Here is a 26,625-nt window from a genome sequence, read left to right on the forward strand (position 1 = left end):
GGTGGGGGGTCAAGTTACAAGGCCTGGACTTGTGTCTCAGTTTGGATGCATTAAACATGACTGGGAGAGTAAAGTGTCACACCAATGAAGCATTTTTAATAGTGAAACTACAACCTTTAAAATATCTGCTTTGGCTTTAAAAAAGCTGTTAGCACGTGCTCCTCAAGGATTGTCCCACACAGGCATCCATAGTTGGTGATGTGTTGGTATGCGGTGGCATGCTGACCACCACATACATGTATAGTAAAAGCCACGTTAGCCGGAAAAAGGATTAGCGAGGCTCTCGAAGATCGTCACTCAGCATTTAGGTTATGAATAAAGAAAGCTGTGTTTATGGCTACATTAAGAGCTGATAAATCATTTTTAACTGAGCTGATCTTGCCTGCCTCTGCACTACTAACAAAAAACTTTTAGAGCCAATCAAAGATGCCAGATTTATAAATGGGTGGTTCTCCTGTCATATTCTCTGGGATTTATAGACTACAATAAACCTAAATCAAAGCAACAGGTGTCGAAGCATTCCTCTCAGAAACCTCCCCTCCTGTGAGTAAATATTTGGGTTGGCAGACGGACGCCCCTCAGTGCTGCAGATGCAGCTTTAAAAGGCTTGGGCTTGGGTCACGTGACTAGAAGTGGCAGGTTAATCTGTTTAAGGACGTACGATAGTGGCGCAGAGAGCTGCAGCCTTCTGGTGCTGCTAATCTGCTGTAAGCTACAGAGACTGAGGGGATGCTGGGCCAACAGACTGATCAGAAAGTTAAGGGTTAACTTTGTTTGAAGGGGGAGGAGAGCTGAGGCAGAGTTACGGACAATAAAAATGCACCTTAGAATTTCTACATTTTGCCCTGTGTTTCCATTTAGATGGGTCTAATGCATTAAAATATTAGATCTTCAAAAACCTCTGGGTGTCAGTCAATAGGGGATCTCTTAGAAGAAGCTCTAACACCGTTGGTTTGCCAGCTTTGAAATATTTCATCATATTCAGCATGAATAGACACTACACTTTCAATATCCCCTTAAGATATGCTTTCAGATGAGAAAAGCTCACCTAGTAAATGTCTATGCCATTATTTTGCCTCATGAGGGTGCATTCTTCGTCCTGCTGTGATGTGACTGAATGGTATTCTTTGCATCCTTGTTCTTATTTGGAATTTCTGCTAGAAGGTCAATAAAAAGTACAAACATTAAATTCATGATCGACTGTTTTATACCAAACCCCAAAGGTTCTGCCTAACTGGGAGGTTTTTGCCAAGAAACAGTGCCTTTTTCAGGATGTTTATGCACCAAAACTACCTTGTTCAGTCAGAAAAGCGTGTGGATTGAGCTTCAGTATCTCCCAGTTGTCAATTTGGATTCATTTGGGACACAAAAAGCAGCCTTCTGCTTAAAGTCCTTTGCTTTTTTGGCCAATCACGGCTAGTTGGAGCCAAAATCTGACGTCTGACTGATGTCACCAATTAATTACTGTTGATATTTCAAATATCGTCTCAAACTGCACATTAAACTAGTAACAGACAAAGATTTGGAGTTGTGGAAGGCCTAACAGCATGCAACACAAGCAAACCTAATCAACTTTGCTGCACTAATTCCTAATACAGTCTCCTAGCAACCTTAGAGGCATGCAGCACAATATAGTGCAATGAAGCGTGCCATTTTGTACCGCCATTCTAGTTTCGCTTGCATTGAAATTAATGAGGATCAATGAAAGGGGGAGATGACAAGGTACCTGGAGTGTCAGACATACTTCCCTTTCTCAACAGAGCTTGCTAGCTTGCTTTGCGAAGCGGAGATAAATAATCATTAATAATATCCATATCCTTGTGTAAAAGACTGTGCTTACACTTGTGTTAACCTGCAGACAGAGTCATATGGCTCAGTGCTGTCAAAAACTTATCAATACAAACATGCCACTCGCTTTGTTCAGCATTCCTAACACTAATCCTGTTCGGGTTTTCCTTAGTTTGTGGTGTATTATTTTTAATTTTATCCCCCTTCCCCTAACCCTACTCTTTAGGGTTTAGGAACGAACCCTAGCCCTTTCTGGGTTCTTCTTAGTTTGTAGTTTTGTGTGGTGCTTAACCCTAACCCTCTTTGGCGTTTTCTTCATTCTGATTCTGGCCCAGGTCATGTACGTCACTTCCCACCCCACGGTCGGGTCGCTCCATTGTAGAGGTTTGCTACCAGATTTTCTTGGGGTCTTGCACTTTACCTTTAGAAATGAGAAATCAAACAAATTAAATAACTTTGGTGGTACTTTTTTCATACTATCAGGTCAGAATTTGAGGTCTTATTGTATTTTACCATCAAAACTAATGACATATCTGTTTGACTTTGCTGTATTTATATTATCTTCCAATGACAAATACTACAAATACTGTGCAAACATGCGTCTTGGTCCACGAAGAAGTCAATTTAAACCTTAGTTGTGAATTCACAAGACCAATGTGAGGGTTGAACAGGGATAAATTGGAATTTAATAGGGATGTATTGAGAGTACAACAAAGAATCATTGAGTTGCACAAAATTTTCCCCAAAGCTCTGGCGGCTTTTGTCTCCTTAAGACTCTGAAATGATTCAAATGAACCCACTACGATATCACTTGTTAGACCTTCACCAACAGTTGCTCGTCCTATTTTTAGAGTAAGACACCTGAAAACACTGCACAACATCAGAAATGAAAACATAGACAATATTTGACTTTTAAGCAGCAGATAAAACTTCCTAAAACTCCTCTCCCTGATTGACAGATTGAGGGCAGTGGGGCAGAGATCATTAAAGCAGACACGCATTAAGAGAAACCTCATGGCACCTTGAGCTTCACCAGCTGCAGTTGGGATTAGACTGTTTGGCTCTGAGGCTTTGTGGAAGGTGTTTGATTCATCAATGAGGGGGGAGCTTTGTGCTGCATGGCACGCTACGGTGGGAGTGGAAGTGTGAGTGAATTGAAGCAAATCTTTCCTTGATTAGCTTTCAAAACTGGACTTTGAAATTCAGCCCCTCCATCCACCTTGAAGTTTTTTTTTGGTTTTGTTTTTTTGAGTCTTTCTAGCTCCGAACAACTTAATATGAAGGGAAAAGTTGCTGAGAGTGTCCTTGATCTGATGATTACTGTTGGTGTGATGCCAACAGGAAAGAGAAGTCAATAAAGTTTTCCATTAGATTATTGATTCAAGGTGTGATGAAAAACAATGATCAGAATTCCACTGTCGTCTCAGACTGCGTTAATGGGATCTTTGTTGTTGTGATGAGCTGTGATATGTCGTATCATATTTTAAATGGAAGGTCTCTTTTGTAAGTTAGCTGTCATCCAGTGCTGTGTTGTGATTTAAAGTCGCTGAACTTAGTAATTACTCTGCAAGAAGAGAAGAAAGATGAGGCAAGAGAAAGTTGGAGGTAGAATATCAAGGACACAAAACAGACGCTGTAATGTGTCTCAGAGCTGCACACAAGATATACCCAAGTTGATCTGGCTGTGGGCCTGTATGGTGGGGCGTTTTGGGCTCATCTGTTGCAGACCTCTAGGATAGGGTGTGATGTACATTACCCAAGCTGGAACCAGAATGACGTACTGAATGACGAATATTTTCCGCTCGCTATCAGAGGTTATGGCAAGTAGCTATTTTTACAGCAGCAGAATGAATAAAAAACAAAAATGTATATTAACACATGACAAATTAAAGAAAAACCTAAAGAGGGTCAGGGTCAGGCACCTGAACCCTAAAGGGTAAGGTTTAGCCCCAACTCAGGTTACCATGTCACTTCCTGCCTCAATGTGGAGGTCGCCCCCGCATAGAGGTCTGCAGTTAGATGCCTCTCAGCAATTGATTGACAAGAACGAGCAGATCTCAGAATAACTAAGATCTATGAATCAAAGACTTATACAAACATACTGTTGTAGAATTACAGTTAAATAATTCAAATCTTTATGTTTTGCTTTATTTGTGTAACAGGTAAACTGGTATTGGTATACTAGTTTGTACACCTAATATTGGCGGGCTTGTAGTCTAACCAAAACCTTGTAAAAGTACATTCTTACTTCAAGATTTATTTTGATGGGTTTTATACCTCTATTTTGATAGGACAGTGAATATAAGAGGAACCCAGAGAGAGGGAAGGAATGACATGCATTAAAGAGCACTACTGGGGCTTTTCAATTACATTGAGGGTCTTGGCTCAATGTGGTTTGACTCTGCACGGTAGCCTAGAGTAGCAGGGGTTTTGAACCACAACTGAGCTTACCGTATAATGGCACATCTAGAGCTGACGATGCAGTGTTTTGAGTCGATGGTGTTATTAGATAGCTTTCTTTCGGTAGGCGGAAGAAGAAGCACCCATTGTCCCTACTTTAAAGTTTCTCCTTCCCTTTGGTGGGGGGTTGCACTTGGGCCTGGTTCAGTTTGGATCGGCTTTGCCACCAGTGACTCTCTAGTTTCTAACCCAAGCCCATAGCTGTGGACTAAGTTACTGCTGATAGTAAACACGATACAATGCTGATACCATTTTAATATCATCACAAGAGAAGTACAAGTCCAAATATTGCATTATTTCCTTGTTTGCTTTTATCTAAAAGCACTCAGAATCAAAAATGTAGACGGTCTTAATCTCTACGTCTGTGACTGGACGATAAATACTTTTCCACTGAGATCAACTTCGACATTCCCTGGGAGTCTACAATCAGAATATAGTGATCAGAGGAACATTGTGAAAGTAATAAATAGGCAGCAACCCACAACATTTCTCTATGTTGCAAAATGTGGGGAAAGGGGTTCCACAGGGTACCGTAATGGGACCACTGAGCAAATCTAAATCTCCAGTGTGCTCCAGAAGTTTCTCACTTGTAACAGTCTATAGCAGATTGATTTAACAATTAAATAACAGACAGGGGCTCACAACACACCTCCATAGTGCAACTGGTGGCTCCACAGGGTATCTTGACTAGACTTTAACTTTCTAAACAAATTTCTTGTCTTCTAACCCCCCTCCATTTCAAGATTGTAATCTGCATTCCCAATGTCCTGTTTCGTGCAATTATTGTCCAAGTATGAAAGCATGATGGTGGCTACAGTGGGGTCGGCCAGTACATCAGGAGAACACAGTGGCTTGTTTCAGTCTGGTAGATCCTGTTTCTCTCACAGAATACCAACCACTAACAGCTCTGGGAAAAGAGCACTATATATATCAAGATGAGAAACTGCAGTGTTGTCCAACACCGGTACCCTCTGTGTGTCTCACAGCTTGGCCTACAGCCTCCCGCTGTCAAGTGAAGTCAAGATAAAATTGCAGGGATCAGTTTGTACAGTGAGGTGAGCACTGAAAGATCAGACGGAGGTTGCTTTTGAAGAACCTGTTCTCTATGAGAGCAATCAAAGACAAGAATAACAGGAGAAAGGAAAGCCCTGTTTGGAGCATTAGTCAGTCATTGAGCCACTTTAATTTGAGTGTGGGAGAGGATACTGTTACCTGAGTTTAAGTGAAAGGGTCTGTCAAAACAAAAATCCATTTTAGTGGGATGTTTTACAAGGAATCGGTTAATAATGGACAAAGCCACAGAGACATCTCCAACTGGTTTTACCTTAAAAGCTTTGAGTTTGGCCACAACGTTTTCTGGAACTAGAAGTGACAATATTGACTGAGGTTGGAGTGCTATGTTGTCAAAGCTCTATGGTACAGCTGCCATTAGTGGGATATTTGTGACACCACCAAAGCTAACAGGCTAACCCATTACCTTTCAAACTAGCTAATTCACCACAGAAAGCTTGAGCTGCCATAAGTGGATTATTTATGACAAGAACAAAGCTAACAGGCCTTAGCTGTCAAATTAGCTAATTCACCACAGAATGCTTGAGGTATAGCTGCCATTAGTGGGCTATATATGACACCACCAAAGCTAACAGGCTAACCCACTAGCTGTCAAACTAGCTAGTTCACCACATAATGCTTAAGGTTGAGCTGCCATTAGTGGATTATTTATGACACCACCAAAGCTAACAGGCTAACCCATTACCTTTCAAACTAGCTAATTCACCACAGAATGCTTGGGGCTGCCATTAGTGATTAATGACACCACCAAAGCTAACAGAACTACTGACCTTTTCGTCTTAGTGGGGAAAAGGTAACTGTCAAGGTACACAAAGTACCAAAAGAGGTAAACAGCTGACAGGCAAAGTTCAATGAACTGGATCAGCTGAGGAAATGCCAAGCAAACAGCTAACATCAATACCAATAACACTGACTTGTAAGAATAGGTGACTGAGACCACTATGGTTTTCTTCACCAGTTTCCCAAACATACAACCATACTGTAAATAAGACTTTTTAGTCTAAAACTGTCAGTAGGGATGGACTCACTTTTGGAGCCAGCCTCAAGTGGCCACTTGTGGAACTGCAGTGTCACCTCCACTTTCCTCAGCCCTAGAGTCTTCGGCCCGTTTTTTAAGTAATAATTTGTTAGAGCACTATGTAAAAGGCCTTCCTATTATCTTTATGTTACTTCTTTATTGCTGACATGTTCCTGCAGCTAACCTTTTTTCCCTAAGGTGCATGGCTGCAGAAACAGCTCGACTCCAGGTGCATAAATAATTCACCTCCATATCTCTTTAAGCCAAGCTGGACCAAGCGTTTCTGCTGTGATTTGCTGCAATGGACACAGTGGCTGCTCATATCTGTGGAAGTGTTAAAGTGAGTAATGCTTGTAGCAGCATCAGGACACCATGGAGCATTAGTGATGGATGGCTGCCTGTGCTGCATTAAAGACCACAGCAGGGAACGTTGGCTGCAGGCTTGAATTTGAGGTGTGAAAATGCAACATGGTGAAATACAAAACTCACAGAAGTCTGTGTTAACTGGTTTGAAGTTTTTCTCATTTTTTTCAGAATCCTTGTTAAGATCCAATAACATGCACAGTCAAACTGCTTTATGAATTATTTTGTACAATAAGAGGGTTAGGGTTAGGCGCCTGAACCCTAACATTTTTTTTTTCTTTAGATAAAAAGGATCAGCTCTTTATGGATCAAACCTAAACAAATATTTATGACGTGAAATTACAAACTGATTATCTGTGCTTTTATGTTTTCTAAAAACAAAAGCAAGATAATCAGAGAGGGAGCGAGACAGAGAGAAATAGAAAAGGACAAGACACCGTAGAACTGTATAAGAAGTAGAGCAAATAAAATGTATTCATGCCTCCTCTCATAAGATGTTTTTACATCTTAACTCTAGGGAATGCTACATAAAAGCAAGAACTGTGTTCTAAGAATTCACCAAAATATATATCTGTGAAAAAAAGGCACACTTTGAGAAAACAAATGTAAGATGAACCAACCAACAGAGAAAAACTGGAAGGAAATTATCAATTTAACGGAGCTTTAAGTGTTAGTTCACGCAGGCCTCGCTGCCATATAAGAGAGTCCCACATTAGTGCTCATCAGCTGACTTACCCTATTCACTCTATTGGCTAATTACACTCATTATGCCATATTTAAACTGCTTTAGCCTTGCTCTGTTTATGCAACCCTCCTCCACCCCAGCTCCTCCTTTATTCTGCTCCTGACTTAATCAATATCACCATGCGTTCTGGTCCAAAAAATTGGGAGGTTGTGTAAAATGAAAAAAGACAAGACAGACTGAGTTTGATACTTGCAACATGTCCTAAATAGTTGCAACAGTACTTTCTCTTTCTTGCTCAACAATGCAAGGTTTCTCGTTGTATTTTGCGCTTCAAAATGCACCATATTTTTTCATTGGAAGTTAGGTTTGGACTGCATACAGGCTAGTCTAGTACTGCACTTCTTTACTGTGAAGCCATGCTGTTGTAGCTCGAGCAGAATGTTGCTTGGCATTGTCTTGCTGAAATACACAGAGACGTCTCTGCAAAGGCATCATTTGGACGAGGCCAAAACACTGTATGAACCTCTCAGTATTAATGCTGCCTTCACAGATGTGCTAGTGACCCATGCCGTGGGCACTAATACACCCCAAACCATCACAAATGCTGGCTTTTGAACTTCAGTTGATACCCATCCTTTTCCTCGGTAACCTGGAAGACTTGACAGCCTTTATCTCCTAAATCAATCTGAAATGTGGACTTATCAGCCTACAGCACACTTTTCTACTTTAGGTCAGTCCATCTCAGATGACCAAGAGAAGTCAACAGGACTTCCGGATGTTGTTGATACTTGACATAGTAGAACCGTAGCTTACATTGGTAGATTTAGCAACATGCTGTGCTCTGACAGTGGTTTTCCTAAGTGTTCCTGAACCCACATTGTAAGATCAACCACAGAATTATACTGTTTTTTGATGTAGTGCCTGTGTTCATACTAGATGTTAGTAAAAGACAATTACAAGTTAAATCAATGTAAAGGTGAGAGACATGAGTCTGCCTTGGGTGGCACAAACACTGCAAATGTGTGGCGCAAATTGAATGAGTAATTTGCACGATTGAGTCGAATTTGTAGCGCGTTCAACGCACAGTTCGCTCCATTCATGAGAATCACTCACGCCTCAATGGCCAGTCAGGATGGACGTCCCAACATAATGTTATGTTCACACGAGACGCCTATACACAACTTGGCAGGCAATGTGACCTCCTCACTCGCTGTCTTCCAAGCGAGGTCCCTTATTATTCCTGTGCCAGAAGAACAAGTATGTTGTGTCGTATACAGTCATGGACAAAAGTTTTGGCACCCCTGGAATTTTTCCAGAAAATACACCATTTCTCCCAGAAATTGTTGCAATTACAAATGTTCTTGGTATACACATGATTATTTCCATTATGTGCACTGGAACAACACAAAAAGCACAAGAAAAATTTACATAATTTTACACAAAACTCAAAAAAAATGGACAGACAAAACTGTTGGAACCCTCAACTTAATATTTGGTTGCAGACCCTTGGGAAAAAAATAACTGAAACCAACCACTTCCTTTAACCATCAACAAGCGTCTTATACCTCAATTTCTGGAGAAATGACTTTACTCATGTCCATGCAGAGATTTCTCCAGATTGATACAACTATGGGCTTTAGATGGGGAACTCTCTAAATTCCTTCATAATCTGTTGGATTATTTGACCATCAAGTCTTTCAGAAGGCGGGGAGTCCTGTGCCTTTGCTGATTGTGAATGACTGAGCCTTTCAGCAGTGCTCCTTTTACATCCAATCATGGTCCAGGTGAACATTTCACTACTTGAACATTAAGTATCTATAGCTGTATTGAATTGAAAGGGATCCACAAATCCACTGTATCCAGTTTATATCCAGATTTTATACTTTTTTTTTTTTTTTTTTTTTACAATTTTTGGCTTCCTGTGGATTGAAAAAAATAAGCTTAATCCAACAGCAAGACTCAGACAATTGAAAGATTACAATGCATGCAGGAACAGCTTGCAGTAAAAGCAGGAAAACTTTATGTGCAAGTTACAGCAGCAATGAAGAAATCCCATTCAGAGGTAATGGAAAAGAACAGAGTTCATGCTGCACTGTTAGCACTCAAACTAATAAGAGAAATATAATGTACATAATGATGCAGAACATTACAAAAGTCCTTATCACAACTCCTTATCGTCTGTGAATATCTTTCCTTTGTGCACTATGAAGAATAAGCTTGTCAGCAGCAAACACTAGTTTCCAGTGCTGAGTTTTCACTCTGCACGTCTTCTAATTTCCCGCGGCTATTAATGTGAGTCGTCAAAATTGCTGGGATTTTCAGGTGCGTCATCACCTTTACTTTATTTAGAGCCAATGTTCTCTGTTAAATATACAACGAGGGTCCACTGAAGTCAGATTCCACAGTGGGTGGCGTGACGTGTTTGATGCTTTCCATGATGCAGCACAATCCGTCACGTCCATGTGCACAATGAAGACCACGGCCGCCGATGGCTGGTCGGCATTTCAGACGGATTAACACATAGCTCTGTGGAGGCTGTTTCTACTTAAATATGGACGCTCCATGAGAGAAAGGAGGTGTGAGTTACATATGTATTCTGTTTACAAGTCTTGGGTAAGAAGTGAAAATCTGCAGTCACAGTTAGTGTTGCTCCAAGGTCAGAAGTCGCATTTCTTGGTTGTCAGTGCAGACCCAAAGAGCATATTCTGCATTTTTCATCGATAATGCTGCCATTTCAGGCTGAAAATTCAGCACAGCTTTGCAAAAAGGCTGCCAAGTGTTGCAGATAGCTCATACCTGAGAATGGAGCTATATAGCCTAGCTTCTCAAAGTGATTTCTTGCAAAAGAGCACTGAAATCTCTGGATGCTAATGGCACTACAATCACCAAGCACCTCATACAACCCAACTTTAAGAAATCCAAAAAATCCCTTTTATCTATTACAAGAAAATGGGGTGCCTTGCTACTGAAATGATAACTGAGAATCGCCATGGCCGTAACACAGGAGGGGAATGGGTACTAATTACCCAGGCCCACAGAAGGGAGAGGCACTTGCAAAGTCTGCAAGAAAAGTTGTTTCTGTTTATTTTTTCCTAGCAGTTAGTGTCATTATTGAATCAAAAGCAACTCAATGAATCGGTCAAAAGGCTGCAATTTGCAATTAGGATATTGAATAAACTCTTAAGGGTTAAAACCACATTTTAAGCATTTACACCTTTGTAGGAGGGGTGTTTTCTGTCTTTGTGCTAAGCTAGGCGAATCAGTCACTGGCTGCAACTTCATAGATTTATCCAAGTGCCTTCCCCAGTAACATACAGCATTTATTAGCATTTGAATGGTTGACAGAGGCTTATATTTCTTGCTCTGACCCCCAGTCAGTTTCAGAATCAAAGAAGCCTTGTGGAGATGAGGTAAACGGTCTTTTGGAATCTCTAACAAGTCCTGTTGCCCCTTGTGGATCAAGCTTTTGATTCATTTGTATGTTTTTGCGGTAAATAACAGCAGCCGGCATGCATCTTCATTGTTGGCTTGGTTTTGTCTGTCACAAATCTGTCTCAATATGCAGCAAAGCAAAGCTGAGCGTGTTCCTCTGATATAACTTGGAGCCATACATTATGTAAACATAATCTTTACAGTCCTCTGTGTCATGCCAACCTCGTCATGAACCGGCTCACATCTTGCTGCTATTCCTGCGTTGTATTCCCACCCGAGCCTCGGCTTAGGTTGTGAATTCTTGGCATATGTAACATGATTGGATAAAGCGACACAGGTGGCAGCTTGATGCTAAAAATGCACTGCAGAAAAAAATAAATAAAGCACCTAAAGGAGCCCTGCTGCTCCTGCTCTCATTTCAGCACCAGCCTCCATTGTTGCCCCACTGTGTGTTTGTCGTCACTATGGAAACGGACCCGGGGCTTAGCATGGCTCTGTGACTTCTGCATACGCTAAATGACAGGGTCAATTATCGGGCTATTTTCTGATGACCCACTAACATTTCAGCCGCTGCCTCTTATTTAAGAGGAGCTCGGCATGTGGAGAGCGAGAGCAGGGAGAAATGTCCCAACATGTGACAGATAATACACTCATTTCATCTCAGACAATACTGGACAGAGTTAGGAAGTGTCCGAAATTGGCGTGATTTTGAAATTGAGGGATTGTGTTTGGCAGGAGCGTGGCTGGGATGAGGCCCAGGGCTCGACAAGCACACGGTGTCGGCGAGGGTGAAGGAGGGTGCATTACACCCATCTGCCAAGATGAGTCATCGGCGATGCAGGGGGGCCAAAGCCACAATACTGCTTCACAGTTTGGTGTCCAAGTGGTGAAGGATAAACTGTGGCTTTGGGCAGCTTATCCTGACAGAGCTTTTATTTCAAAACAACCTTGAATTCTTCTCTTGAGCTATTTTTGTCTGAATGAGGGGTTAGGGTCTCTCACTATCTGCATTAAAAATGATTTCTCTGCAGGAATAACATAAATGAACAATGTACTGATGACTCACGCCGTATCTGGGTCCGAGGCAATGCTCCCATACTTGTCAAAAAAGCAGAAACCTAGTCGTGCATCAAGTAGCGAAGCTCACAGACTTCTTTGAAAAACAAAAACATGACTCAGCTCAAAGAGAAATGTTGTTTTGCAGCTAGGAAGCGGTACAGGCACTGAATATTAACAAAGCCCAGAGAAGGAGGCAGAACTGCACTATCATCATCTATTTTTTCAAATCGGGGTTACCTTGGGATAAAATGGATCCCTGGTGGCTTATATGATGCACAGGCCAGTGCTTTGTTCCTGGTTGTCTGATAGGAAGTCATTTTTGTGGGTCCTCTTTGCTTATTTTTAATTTAGGACATGCTTAAACATAAAAATGACATTCTGCAGGATAAAGCCATGAATAACTGAGAAAATCACTGCTCAACCAATCTTGGCCAAATTCAACAATTTTGGCATGTTCCACCTCACTGTTTTGGTTTTCTATTTCACAAGCATTTTATTTATGTTTGTTGCTTTCATAGAGCCATTTTCAACAGCTGTTTTAAGTAGTAATCTTTCTAGGTGAATAGTAATTTAAATACTAGTTGAAAGACTTGACTTTTTCCACTTCTGTAGACTATAGTGTAGGACATGGTGAGAGAATGATTCCACATCACTTCCCAGATTAACAGATGAGTGTTGACATCTCAGGGTTAAACCTTCTTGAGTTGATTTTAACTCCATTCTGAGTGAAATTGTCTTCAGTGTTAGAGTAATTTGACAGTAATGACCCACCGGTGTTCATTCAACTCAGTAAAATCAAGTGATCTAAGCGTCCCATCATGCCTTTGGGCAGAGCGTTTAGATGTATTAAGATGTGTTTAGTTGTGTTTTGGTGTTACCTGGTGTACAGTGATCCCTGCTGGGGTTTGTTTTTCATGTTTCTGGTGGATTGTTGTTGTTTTTGATGTTAAACACATTTGCACCATGACTGAAGTTTCCCACTGAGTTAGACTTTGACTTTAGGTGCTCCTAAAGAATGCATCGTCTTGCTATGAGGTTGAATCTCTGCTCTGTTCCTGCAAGAATAGGTCCACCATATCACAACTTTTCAAGGGTTACAGCACCTCTGTTCTATTGTAAAATATTTAACACTGTGTAGTTTAACTGTACGCAGTGTGGACCAATAAAGACGCATTTAAAGTGCTGAATTCAACTGTATGAGTTCAATCAACATTGTCCATTTTTCTGCATTTTTTACTTTATTATAGGGGCGATAATTTACCTGAACAACCTTGTTGAAGATCTGTCCCCTTGCTGCTCTTAAAATCATTAAAAGAATTAAAAACCATCATATTTTACCATACAACTCCTCAGTATCTACTCAGTAATTCAAATAAACTTTATGTTAAATACTTTTCTCTTTTCTCAAGATAATTTAAAGACTTTAAACTTGGGAAATTTTAACCAAAGTGACCATACTTTTACTTGATTTAATAGTCATGTACTGTTCCACCCACCTGTGGTTCTGATAAATAGCAGTCAGTTAAATGATCTACTACAGTGGTGTGGTATACGTTCCAAAAAAATCCCAAAGAGATTGAAATAATTTAAGGTGGTACATTTGATCAATTATTTTAAGAAATATCCTTAAAATATGGTCAGTTAAACTAAAAAATTATTTTAAAGCAAGGCTTGCACCTAAGTAGAAGTTTTTACATGCTGCCTTCTACAACATTGTATGCTTTAACCGCGTCCAGGGATGGTGGGGCTCTTGTGGGGTTATTTCAGGGGGTCATAGGCTGAGAAGTTTCAGGCTTGAAACCCCATATGGATAGATACATTTATGCATACTGAATGAAATAAAATGAGTTCAAAAGCAATTAATCCTTAATAGCATGAATCTGAATATGAGGGTGCAACAAGCTTTATGCTATAAAGGAGGCAGCTGGGGTGGAGGAGGTTAAGCTTTGCCAGCAGCAGTAGCATGCTGCATCAGCACTGATGCAAGCAGGGATTAGAGAAGTATTCAAATACACCACTGTGTTGAGAGAAAGAGCTGTGATTGGCTGTGGGAGCTAGGATGTGATTATTTGGATCAGCTGGCTGTCAGCTGATGACAGCTGGGTATGAACTAACGTGAACATAGTCAACATGAATAGTTTCTTCAAATGCAATTACCACAATTGCTAAATGCTAAATCTGCTAGCCTGCTAATGCGATTTAAGGTTAAGTTTTTGGAAATTTTGGATTTTTCATTAGTTCAAATTTTGATTTAGTTTTTCCCTTTTGCTTTAGATTTCAGTTTAGTTTTTATTAGTTTTTCCTGTCGGTTTCTTAGAATAGTTTAGTTTTGATTTTGAAAAAATGCTTCGTTTTACTTTTGTTTTTATTAGTTTTAGTGTTAGTTTCTGTATTTTTAAGCAATTAACAATTGTGTGAAGTTTTCTGCAATCAAATCAGGCCATGTTACTTTCTTGGGGCCTGGGCGTTCACGACAGTCTGCTGCTGACAAAGACTGAAACTAAGGAGATTTTGTCTCTAATTTTACTTAATTTTAGTTTTGTCAGCACAGAATTTAGTTTTATTAGTTTTTGTTTTTCTAATAAAGCTCAGCTTTTATTTAGTTTCAGTTAACTAAAATGATTTTTACCTTTTAGTTTTAGTAAATTAGTTAGTTTTACTTCACTTTAATAACCTTGATATGATTTACATGATGTCTTAGCATTATGCTACGAATTAAACTCTGACAAAAAGAGTCACTGACCAAAATTTGAACCCTTCTCAAATTGCCAGTGACTCTGTTTCCTAACAATGCACATCCCTACTAATTAAAAGATCCTCAGTGTGCTTCCTTACATCTTTATTAGCAGCCCACTGCTTTTATCAACTCAAAGTCTGGACTGCAGTAAAGAGTCCTTTGAGCTCAGGATGGGAGAAAAATCACCAACTATGAACCAGGTAAATGCTAAAATTACCACATGTCCCCTGGAGAAATTCATATGCTGCTACATAATGAGATCCTGATCCCTGCTAATAGTGTGCCAGCTAAATGCTTCCGGACATTTCCTACGCTCCAACTCCGGTAATTGCTCATTATAAACAAATCACATCACCCTGTTTGTTTGTAAATCAGATACAGTCAGCCTGATTGATTTGCTGATGTGCATTATTCCCAACGCTGGGCTGTCATAAGGTCGATGCTCTAATTACAGCTGGGACATTTGACTTGTAAATAGCTGAAGGTGTGACTCATCGCAAAGCTTATTGAGAGGCTGCTTGGAAACAAAGCCGCAGGGACGGGAGGATGTGAGGAGGCAAAGTTAAGCCTATATTTAATTATTCCTCTGAATGTGTTGTCATTAGTTAAAGATGGAAGGTGCATCCAGAGAGAATTGTCCCTGAAGTTTGAAGGAATATTAAGGAATGTAAGGATGTGAATGAAATACTAATCACTCCTGCTAATTTTAAGTACGTCTCTATGATGAAAGCAAATGTTACAGAGGCCTAAATCTCCACAAGCCTACAGTGCTCTGGGATTTAGTCTGATACTGTTGGGGGAAAGTCCCTTTAACACTTGATAAATGAAACCTCGGCTGCTGCAGGATTCATGCAGCAGACTACAGTACGGTTCCTCAACAGGACGTGTTTCAACACCGCCGGGCAACGTCTCAGCTACACTCCTCAGTTCTGCTCAGCGGGGGATTGGATGACCCCTAATTTTAGCCCGAGGTTTGTCGGCCACTGGACAGATTGGATTACAAGCAAACAGGAGTCAACAGTCATTAGAGAGGAGATAATGAAGAAAATTATAATATATTTGATTCATCAGGGACCTTATATTTTATATCCCCAAAGAGTAGTCGTGTTTTTTCTGAGAGTCAGCGCCAACAAGGATGGTGGGGATTCAAACTGAAATAAACACAAATAAACACAGGGGATAAAAGTGATTCAGGCATGACACACAAATCCAATTCACAAGAAAAATGTCCTGCAAAGATCGTCAGTCATGTCGAAAGTCTTTTAGATACAAGACCCTTCTCATCCAGAAGTGCTCTCACTCTATTTCTAATACAGTAATTAATACTTTTTTTTATAGCAAATATGCACATTATATAAAAGAAGTCAACTTTGGCTATGATGTCAGAGTTTGGATTATGGCTGATACCTTTCTCTGCTGTCAGAAGTGACCATATTTGGTCAGAATAGTGGGGCATGACAGCAGGACTGCCCATAGAAAACCCAGAGAATAGGTCCTCCTATGTGTGTTGGATCAGTAGCACTGGTGCTAGCATCCTTACTAACAGTTACCTCATTTGGGGCTGAAAATGCTGTCAAGCTTCCATTGGGTTCTGATATTCAAATTACCTATTCATGCCATTTTTGCCACATTTTGTCAATTTTTGCCACTTTTAACCTATATTAAAAACTTTTTCTTACCCCTTTTGGCTACTTGAGCTGGCTATTTTTGCCACTTTTCACCCATTTTGGACACCTTTGGCCCACTTTTTAGCCACTTTTCACCATTATTCCCCATCGTTGACCTTCTTGCCCCATGTTTTTCCACTTTTATCCTATTTTTGTTTTTATGAACTCATTTTTACCACTTTTTAGCTGCTTTTCAGGATTTCTTTGCCCATTGTTGACCAATTTTTTACCCAAATTTTCCCACGTTGTAACCACTTTTTTTTCTGCCAGTGTTTGCCACTTTTAACTGATTTTTCCCCATTTTCATAATTATTGAATTAGGCTTCCCTGAAAGTAACTTTAACTTCATTCTCTGACATCATGGCTTATCTATGAAGTCTGACATTACTTTCCAAATGGTTTAGTCATTGTGCCTATTCACATTGTAAGCATTACCAAAAAGGTAATTCTGTTTTAAGAAATGGGGTTTATATTTTGAAAAAGGCAAGAACCTCTTTTACTACAGCATAAAAACATAAAATTTATTTTCTGTTTCTTCGATAAGAGTAACTTTACAAAGGGCCAACATTTTCCTGACCTCTACCCCCCCACCCCCACCCCCAAAGTATTTTTTAAGTATTTTTAAGTTTACTGTATTTTTAAGCTTAAGTTTTTTTCTGATTACTTAAGTTTATTTAAACTTAAAGGAAATTTAAAGAAACTTAAATTTATTGTATTTTTTTTCCCTCAAAATCTTGTGTTAACCACATATGTAAGGTTTACTTAAGTATTCAAAATTTTTTTTTATTAAATTAAGTATTTTTAAGTTTTGTTAAGTTAACTTAAGTATTTTTAAAAGTACTTAAGAATTTTTAAGCTTATTTAAAGTTTAAGTATTTTCAAGTTTATTCAAGTGTTTTGAGTTTACTTAAAGAACTTAAATTTCTATTTGTTTTTAAAAAGTTTTTAATGCAATCTAGTCTTGAATCTTATATATAAAGTTAAAGCTTTTTTAAAAATTCACTTACGTATGGTAAAATTTATTTAAGTTGACTTAAGTATTTTTATATTTATATATGTTTACTTAAGTATTTTAAAATTAATTTAATTTTACTTAAGAACTTTTAAGTTTACTTAATTTTTTCAGTATTTTTAAGCTTACTTAAGTATTTTTTAGTTTACCCAAGTATCCTTAAGTATTTTTACTCAAGCACAAAAATCAGTACACATATGTATGATGAGTAGACAGACAAAGAAGTATCTTGGAGCGATCCTCTAACTGTACAGGAAGTGCACTTCACAATTCAAAGTTTTCATATTTTTAACAAAGTCATCCAGTGGATTTCATTTGATTGAGTCCACAATGTTTTGGCTCATACTAGACAAACTGGAGATGTAAAGTTGTGTGAACTGTGAGTTTTCCCCATAGCCATGACTGCAGCCCCAACTTAAACTACTTTTTGTACATTTTTTGTGCTGTGAAAATCCACCATTAATGCTTTATAACTTTAATGTCAATCATCACCAAACTTCACAGGTACAATTACACATTAATCCTTAATACATTCATACATCAATAATTACTTTGCTACAGTGCCCCCTGCTGGCAGTTGAACATTTACACCTCTAATTTTTAAAATTTCCCTTTAAATACTCAGCCCCTACACACCTTTGGGCCTAGGCTTATGATTGCTGGTCTGCATATGGGTCATCTCAAGAACTACAAAAAAGCCTCTAGAACCTTGCCCAAATGCCAACAGGAAGCCCACCAGCTTCATTTTACTTTCAAAATAAGGTATTTTTGATGGTGTTAAATGACTAACACTTGTGCTACCTACCAATCCATGATGCACATTCTACTGTACACACATGTATTTCCATTAATAGTTTAAGATCTACATGGAGAGACTGTCCTGTCAATCAGATGAGATTCTTTAGACTATAAATCAGTCAGAATGTCCATTATATCAGCCAGAGTCAGAGGCTGCCTGAGCATAAAGTGGCAGCATGTGGAGCAGCTGATGGATGTTGTGACCCTGTAATCCTCTGTTGTCAATCCTCTGCCTTTGCACAGATGGATGGACAGACTGGGAATGCCTCAGCTAATGAATGAGTGAGTGCAGGTTGACGCTTTTGTTTTTGATGGGTTTGTTTTCTACCTGACAGATCCTTCACCTGTCAGACAACTTGTAAGCTGATAGCTATTATTCCAACATGGATGCTATAGTGTTTACTGTTGATGGCATCGCTGCAGACGCAGTGGCAGCCTGCTGAACAGATGATGAACCTTCTGACTTTCTAATCCCCTCAGTATCAAATCTTAAGAACGTGTTATGTTTGGGGGTTTTCTTCCTGGAATGGAGAGGATTGTATCTGGGTTTGGTTCCCAAGTAAACACTTTGATAATCTAACTTAAACTCACCTGTTCTCTATCAGCGGAGAAGCTCTTCAGTCTGACTGTCATCTGAGGTGTTTGATGACGCAGTCTGTCTGCATGCACTCATCCAATTATCCATTAAACTACAACAAGACAGAGTGGAAGACAGAGACAAAACCACGGAGTTAAAACATCATAAAAACACAACATAAACCAAGATCAGGCCTCTATTATGGCACTTTTTACCTTTTTGTTTGCTTTCTTTAATCCAATATTGCAGCATCAAACACAAAACATATTCACCCTTATTTTAAACAATTTCTGACCATGCTGCATCAAAGGTAGCCCCATTACAGCAAATATAATTACTTTTACTGACTTGGGGTAAATTCTTATGAAACTGTATGATCCTGAAGTTCAAAACAGCCCCTCCGAAAAATATTAAAGCACTGCCCTCTGCTGGTTGGACAAAGTTAAAAAGAAAACCAGTGCATCTTTTGAGCAGTATTTGATATAAAGGTGGTGTATTTGTCAAAATTTGTAGTTTTAATGGACAGTGTGGGCTGAAAAACACCCCAAAGAGCTGGACTTTGCATGGAAAGAAATAAAAAATAAAGACACTTGACTCATAAAAGGTACAATCTGAATGTTTTGACTTGCATCCACAGCGTAAGAGTTTTATTTGCCCCCAAAAGCCACATCAAAATGGTCAAATTCAACCAAATACAGTCTAAAAATGATGACAAACAAGTATTACTACTGTATAAAAATGACAAACAAAATAAAACCCATAGCTCTGGTAAAAAGTGCTGCCTCTGTGCGATCAAACTAAACGTTATTTTGATCCATTTTTGTCTTGATGATTTCTCTGCTTGGGCTTGTTCAAGATGAAGTGAGAGGTATCAGGATGTCAGGATCCTGGGGCTCGGAGGTGATTTGTATTCCTTCTTGGTGGCCCACGCGCTGACAGAGCATTTCAGATATTCACACCTTCAGACTATCGGATCTGTCTGATGTGCTCTGTCATTCTGGGCACATAGGGGCCTATAGAAGGCAGGAGGAACAGAGGATCCCATTTTAAAATATGTAAGGAGATCTGTGGGTTTTAGTGTTGCATACAAGGGGAAAATCAGACAGATAGATGACTTGTAAATATGTGTTGAAATATGTGCTTCCTATCAGTGTGATAAATGGGATGGTGGCATGTGTGAACAAATTCAGTCACACAGAGAGCAGATTAAGCAGCTCTAGCTGCACCTGCAGAGGAGGCAAATGTGTTTTATCAGACTGGGACTGCAGAGTCATGATTTTAGAAGTGTGGGAGGTACAGTTTTGCTGTTCCATTTCTTTTCCAAGCAGTTGTTTTGGAAAAAAGTACATATTTTGAGCAATGGAAAATGACATTTTTTAAGGAGTTGCAAATGATACAGGAGTTAAGTTGCTCTACACCTGCTGTGGTCCAGGGCAAGCTAGCTTAAGCTGCTTAAAGTCAAAGAATGGGCAAAAAGTAGAAATAAAATTAACAAAAAATAGCACGATATGGGCAAACATGTCCAAATATGAGAAAACAGTGGTTTTAAAAAGTCCCAGAAATGGAAGAAAAAGGGCAAAAACAGGATAAAAGTGGCAAAAAAGAACTACAAAAAAAAAAGAGAGCTGGCAAAAGTAACAAGAAGTGGCAAAAGGCAGATATAGGAGGCCAAAAGTTGCAGAAAGAAATACGCAAAAAGGGGCAAAAATGCATAAAATGCAAATATAGGCAAAAAAGTGGCAGAAATCGGGGGGAAAGGCAAAAAATGGACAAAAAGTTGCAAAAAACAGTTCACAAATTGTTTAAAAAAAAAGTGGCAAAATGGGTAAATAAATGCAGTAATTGTCAAAAGGTGCAGAAATGGCAAAAATGCACCCACAGTAAAGAAAATAGGAGAAAAGTTGCAAAAAAAGACAAAAAGTGTCAAAAAAGTAGGCATAAAGTAGAAAAATGGTCAAAAGCAGCAAAAATTGGTTAAATGCAGCAAAAACAGTCAAAAAATAGACAAAAAGTATCAAGAAGCAGGTATGGTGGGCAAAAGTTGCAAAAAGATGTTGCAGAAAAGGGAAAAAAGTGTCTTTTAAAAGTGAGAGAAATGGGTAAAAAGGAGCAAAAACAGGATAAAAGTGGTAAAAAGCTTTACAAATGGAAAAAATTTGCAAAAAGTAAAAAAAGCAGACAAAGGAAACGAAAAGTTGCAGATAGAAATGCGTAAAAAGGGGCAAAAAAACCCCAAACAAAACAAAAAATTGTGGAAAAAAAAATGCAAATATAGGCAAAAAGTGGTCAAAAAGTGGCAGGAATAGGGGGAAAGGGAAAAAAATTGTCAAAAGTTGCAGAAAACGGTGAAAAATTGTTAAAAAGTGGCAAAATGGCTAAATAGTTGCAATAATTGTCAAAAGGTGCAGAAATGGCCAAATGGCATAAAGTAGGAAAAAATGGTGAAATGGTAAAAATTGGTTAAATGCAGCAAAAATGGACAATAGTATCAAGAAGCAGCTATGGCAGGCAAAAGTTGCAAAGAGATGTTACAGATACTGGCAAAAAGTGGCTTTAAAAAGTTAAAAAGAAATGGGTGAAAAAGGGCCAAAACATGAGAAAAGTGTCAAAAAAGACTCAATAAGTGGCAAAGAAAAGACAAATAGTGGCCAAAATGGCAAAAGGCAGATAAAAGAGGCTAAAAGTTGCAGAAAGATGTTGCAGAAATTGGCAAAAAAGGGGCAAAAATGGCAATTAAAAAAAAGGCAAAAAAAAAATCTGCAAATATGGACAAAATGTGGTACAAAACAGTAGTAGAGATGGGTGAAAAAAGGGTAAAAATTGAAAAAAAAAAGTCAAAATGGGGTCAAAGGTGTCAAAAATGGGTGAAAAGTGGCAAAAATTAGGGGTGGTAAAGCTGAAAAAAGCTGCTAAAGAAGGTCAGGTGTGTACTGTATGATTGTGTAACAGGAATGTCCACTCACTGTGCTGTGTAGATAGTTTATGATGCATGGATAATGCTTGTGATTTATGTGCTCATACTGCATGATCTGATGGTTGGGCATGACCTGACTGTAGGAGTTAAATCAGGATTGGAACTTTGCAAATGTCTTTAAAGTTTCTCTGAACAGGTGGAGGTTGAAGTCTCATCTATCTGGTTCAGTTGTCTCTTATGTATGGCACAAAAACGATACAGAGGTAATCCTGTCTGCTGGAGGTCTGCAGATATTTCCTGTATTAAGACCAAAATGACCCACGAGACAGAAACTCATCCAGCTAACTGGGTGCAGCTATCAGCCGTCATATCTCCCTCATGTTAAACAATGCATGATGGTGTTGAAATTAGACTCAACTTTAGACCAGTTTATCAGCTCAGTACTCAGGTCAGGACTGGCAGAGACTGCCCAGCCTCAAAGGCCTCATAGAGGACAAGAAATCACACTTGAATGTGCTTTACATCTCAACAATTTCATTGTATTGTGAATAAAAACACTAGTCAGCGCAGCTTTATTGTAAGTAACACTGCAAAGTCATGCCAGTCTGAGACACGGCAGCTGCTGAACTGGCTGACCCTACTGTGTTAAATGTACAACATTAAAACCATCCAGCAGCTCCAGGCCAACTCAAACCCTATCAGCCCTCCAGCTTCTCTTTCTCATAATCACCTGCTCCGAAACAGACAAAGTTACAGTCTGATGACACCGAGTGTGGAGCACCTGCCAGCGGATGAAAGCCAATACATCATATTAACTCTATTCTGCATGTCAGAGGCATGTATTCAGACTAACATGAGGCCTGGCTATACTTAGATGTGAGTTTAGAGGTTTACAGGGAGAGAATAAGGCTCAATGTATGGATGTCATGTTCTGCTGGATCATAACAGAGTTACAATGAGGATGTCAGCTCTGGCTGAGAGGTCACTGAGGCCTTTTTATGATGCCATGCTTAGAGGGAGCTTTAACGCCATCATGATGTCAAACTTATGTTCCAGGTTGTAGAGACCGAAAATTACAAAAAGTAATGTGACCTTAGGGGCCTGTGAGCGTTAGTGATGCATTTAACAGTTTATTTTACTATTTATTAACACTTTGAGAGGTAACGTGAGAAATTTTGCTTTATTCCTCTGTGGGAAGAAATGTTCTTAAAAGCCTGAAAAAATAATAAATATTTGCCCAAAACATACTGACTGTTACTGACTGACCCTGAAGCAAGGCCGCCCATAAGCAGAGATAAAGGGGAGAGTTTTCTGGGGCCAAGCCAAACTGGGGGTCTATGGAGGTCAGCAAAATCATGGTCCATTAAAAAGTTAAAGCTTAACCATATTAAATATTTAACCTGAGTAATAACCACTCCTACAAAAGCAACAAGAAGCTATTTTATTTATTTATGCTGTGGTACAAAATGTAAACCTGTATTCTTAAAACAAAATGACCTTATTTGGTAATGATAACAATGAGGATGGGCACACTGACTAAACCATTTTGGACTTCATTGTTAAATAATTGCAAAACTTTACAAAAATGGGTTAAAAGAGGTATAAATGGGTTACAAAATGTTTGGGAAACGGTTTGAAAATGGGGAAAAGCTGTTGAAAAGCAGTTACAAATTGGCAAAAAAGGTAAAAATCGGCCAAAATGGACCAAAAATTTTTTCAAAAGGGGTGAAAATGTTGCAAAAATGGGCTTAAAGTGGTGAAAATGTGTGGAAACAGAGGTCAGAAGTGGTTAAAAGTGTCATGAGTGGAAAGATGATGAAATAATTGCAAAATATCTGGCAAAATGGGTTTAAAAGTAGCATTAATGGGTAAAAAATTCATAAAAGTTTGAATAATGGTGAAAAGCAGTTCAAAAGTGGCAAGAATGAGGTAAAAGTAGCAAAAATGGGCTAAAAGTGGGATAAAGGGGCAAAAATGAGCAGCTAGAGGTCCAAAGTGGTTGGATATAATTAAAACCTGTAAAAAAATGGCAGAAATGGGGTAGAAGGTGGCAAAAATGGAATAAAAGTAGGAAAAAGTTTCTAAAATGAGTGGAAATTAAGGTAAACAGAAGTCAAAAGTTGTTATAAAGTGTCACGAGTGGAAAGATAATGAAATAATTGCAAAAAATAAGGCAAAAATGGGTTTAAAAATGGCATAAATGGGTTACAGAAATGTATAAATGATTGTATAATGGTGAAAAGCAGTTCAAAAGTGGCAAAATAGGTTCATGATGAAAAAATGGGCAGAAAATGGCAAGAAGGGGGTTAAAAAGCAGCAGAAATTGGTGGTGACAGAGGCGAAAAGGGGCTAAAAAGTGATTTAAGTGTCATGAGTGGAACGATTTGATTTTTATAATTACAAAAAATGTGGCAAAAATTTGTTAAAAGTGGTTTAAATGCAAAAATTGTTGGAAAATGGTGAAAAGTGGTTAAAAAGTGGCCACAGTTGGTTAAATGCTTACACCAATGCTACTGATCCAACACACATGAAATGAGATCATCAATAAGCCACGATCGGGGAGGGCCTGTCCACTAGCTCTGCCCTTAAGGATGCCCAAATCATGTTTTTTGCTGATACTGATTAATTCCTAGAAAATGAACGTTTCTTCTCTGAATAACTGTGTTCATGGAAGTTTCCTGCCAAAATCCTAATTAGTTTTTCTTGAAGTTACACTTGAACTCATCCTGATGATGTGTTTTTATTGTTTTCAAACCCCTAACCCTTGGAAGTCGCTCATTAACTTACGGATACAGTATTCACACAACAGTTGAGCTTTCTTCACCGAGCATGATGTCTTAGAAAAATGGCTGTCATAGTCTGAATGAGATCATGAGAATAATACTCAGGGCTACAGTGCTGCTCTAAAGCAAAATCCCAGTGAGTGTGTGCATTAACACATCCAGGACAGTAAGTAAGACTAATTGCGTGTGTGCTTGGCCACGTTTCAGAGCTGAACGTCAGACTTGGCCTTCCTCCCAGACTGAAATCTCTTCAAATGTAAAGCTGGCAGAGGAAGACTGAGTCATAATCCAGGCTCTGTGCTTTCTCCTGTGTTCCCAGTAGGAAAACCATCTCCACCGTCCTCACTGTCTGCTACCTGGATGAGCTGAAAGATCATAAACAGATTCTCTCGACTGTCCTGGATCAGGGAATGTTAGGATTTAATGCAGAAACTCGTCCAGAGGATGTTTAATTTTCTTTACAGCTCCCACCTTACATGTAAAGTCTATATTAGTGTTGTTTTATTAGCAGACTAACCCTGACTTCATAGTTTGAAGCCTCTAACTTTATTGGCAATATGGCGCCCCCTGGTGCCAAACACATTCCTCTTTTACTGCTCTTTGTGAATCCAAATATTCCCTTAACTCCCAGCTAAATGTTTGTCCTCCATTGGTATTTATTGTCACAGCTCTGTCTCCAGCTGCATGCTCGTCATCTGCTTCAGCTCAAACAGTTTATTCCACATAATCAGATTTACAAATGCACAGTGGAACTAAACTCATTCTGAATATGACGCCTGTCTGTTTGACATGCATGCAGGCAGAAATGTCCAGAGATTACCCAGGATTGCATCATGAAGCAGACAGACGGCCTTTATGCAAAAAAGTAAGCAGCAGTGATGAGCATTTTAGCAGCTCTGACTCCCTGTCATGCTTTAAGGCTCTTTCTTTTGTCCTCAGAGGAGTTCAGCACGACTTCAGCACAGAGGAATTCCCAAACCACCTCTCCTGTTGCCTTTCTTTTACAGTCCAGCTCACTAATGATCGCAGGAAGCATCCTCGACACTTTTATGGCACCTCATCCGACCTCTAGGCCAAAGTGCTGATCGCTACCTGTTGCTACAGCAACCAGTGTACTGTTTGTAAACACTTTGGTCCTCTTTCTTTCTTGGCTGCATGTTGGTAACCCCTTCCAGCTCAGCATGCTACTCTTTACTCTCTGACGATTGAATTTAAGGGGGCTGTTAGTGTTACTGAAGCATTTAACACAGTTTAGCAACACTTTGAGAAGAAACATGAGAACTTTTACTTTATAAGTCTGCAAGAAACATGTTCTTTAAAGCCCAAACACTCTCCTGTCTTTGCAAATATTTGCCCAAACTATACTTATCGTTACCTGTAAGCAAGGCCACCCACAAGGGGGATAAAGGGGAGAGCTTTCTGGGGCTCAGCCAAACTGGAGGCCCATGGAGGTCAGCAAAGTCACAGTCAGTTGTAAATTTAGTAGCATATATAAGTCAGAAAATTGTGAAAAGCAGTTAAAAAGTAGCAAAAATGGGAAAACAAAAATAGTTGAAAGTGGCAAACATAGGTTAAAAAAGCAAACATGGGTAAAAAGGTGTCAAGAAAAGCGGAAGAAAGTGGTAATAATTGGCGTAAACAGGGGTAAAAAGTGGTTAAAATGTGGTTTAGAGGTGTCATGAGAAAAATAATCAATTGCAAAAAAATTGACAAAACTAGGTTAAAAGAGGCATGAATGGGTTACAAAAATAGTTAGAAAATGGTGAAAAGCAGTTAAAAAGTAGCAAAAATTAGTCAGAAGTGCCAAATATGGGTTAAAGAGGCAAAAATGGGGAAAAAGGGGGTTAAAAGTAGCAGAGATGGGTGGAAACAAAGGTGAAGAGTGGTCAGAAAGTGTCATGACTTAAAAAACAACCTAATTAAAAAAAATTGGTTTAACGTGATGTTCCCGGATTCCAATAATGATTGGTAAATGGTAAAGTGTGTTTAAAAAGTGGCACAAATGGGTTAAAAGTGGAAAAAAATTGTGGAAAAGTGGCAAAACCCAGGTTCAAGAAAAAAAAAGGGCAAAATTGTGACAAAAAGGGTTAAAAATGCAAAGAAATTGGCATTGGGTGGTAAAAAAAATTGTAAAATAATGACAGAAACAGAGGTGAAAGAGGGCTAAAAAGTGTTTGAAAGTGTCATAAGTCTGAAAATAATTAAAATATTCCAAATATTTGTGTAAAAATTGGCTAAAAGTGGCAAAAAAGGGCTACCCA

General features: G+C 39.1%; 2 protein-coding genes across 3 annotated transcripts in view; one reads left to right on the top strand and one right to left on the bottom strand.

Annotated features, from left to right (window-relative positions):
• LOC121506494 (collagen alpha-1(VIII) chain-like) overlaps positions 1-26,625 on the bottom strand; it is a 131,170-nt gene that overhangs the window by 84,338 nt on the left and 20,207 nt on the right. For both annotated transcript variants that reach the window (XM_041782334.1, XM_041782333.1), the window contains exon 3: positions 18,682-18,779. The gene's annotated coding sequence lies outside the window, so the exon portion shown is untranslated. The remainder of the gene's footprint in view (positions 1-18,681; positions 18,780-26,625) is intronic.
• Positions 1-26,625, top strand: part of filip1l (filamin A interacting protein 1-like) — a 99,481-nt gene that overhangs the window by 1,241 nt on the left and 71,615 nt on the right. The gene's annotated exons all lie outside the window — the stretch shown is intronic.

Source organism: Cheilinus undulatus, linkage group 24 (genome assembly GCF_018320785.1).
Source record: "Cheilinus undulatus linkage group 24, ASM1832078v1, whole genome shotgun sequence".
NCBI lineage: Eukaryota > Metazoa > Chordata > Actinopteri > Labriformes > Labridae > Cheilinus > Cheilinus undulatus.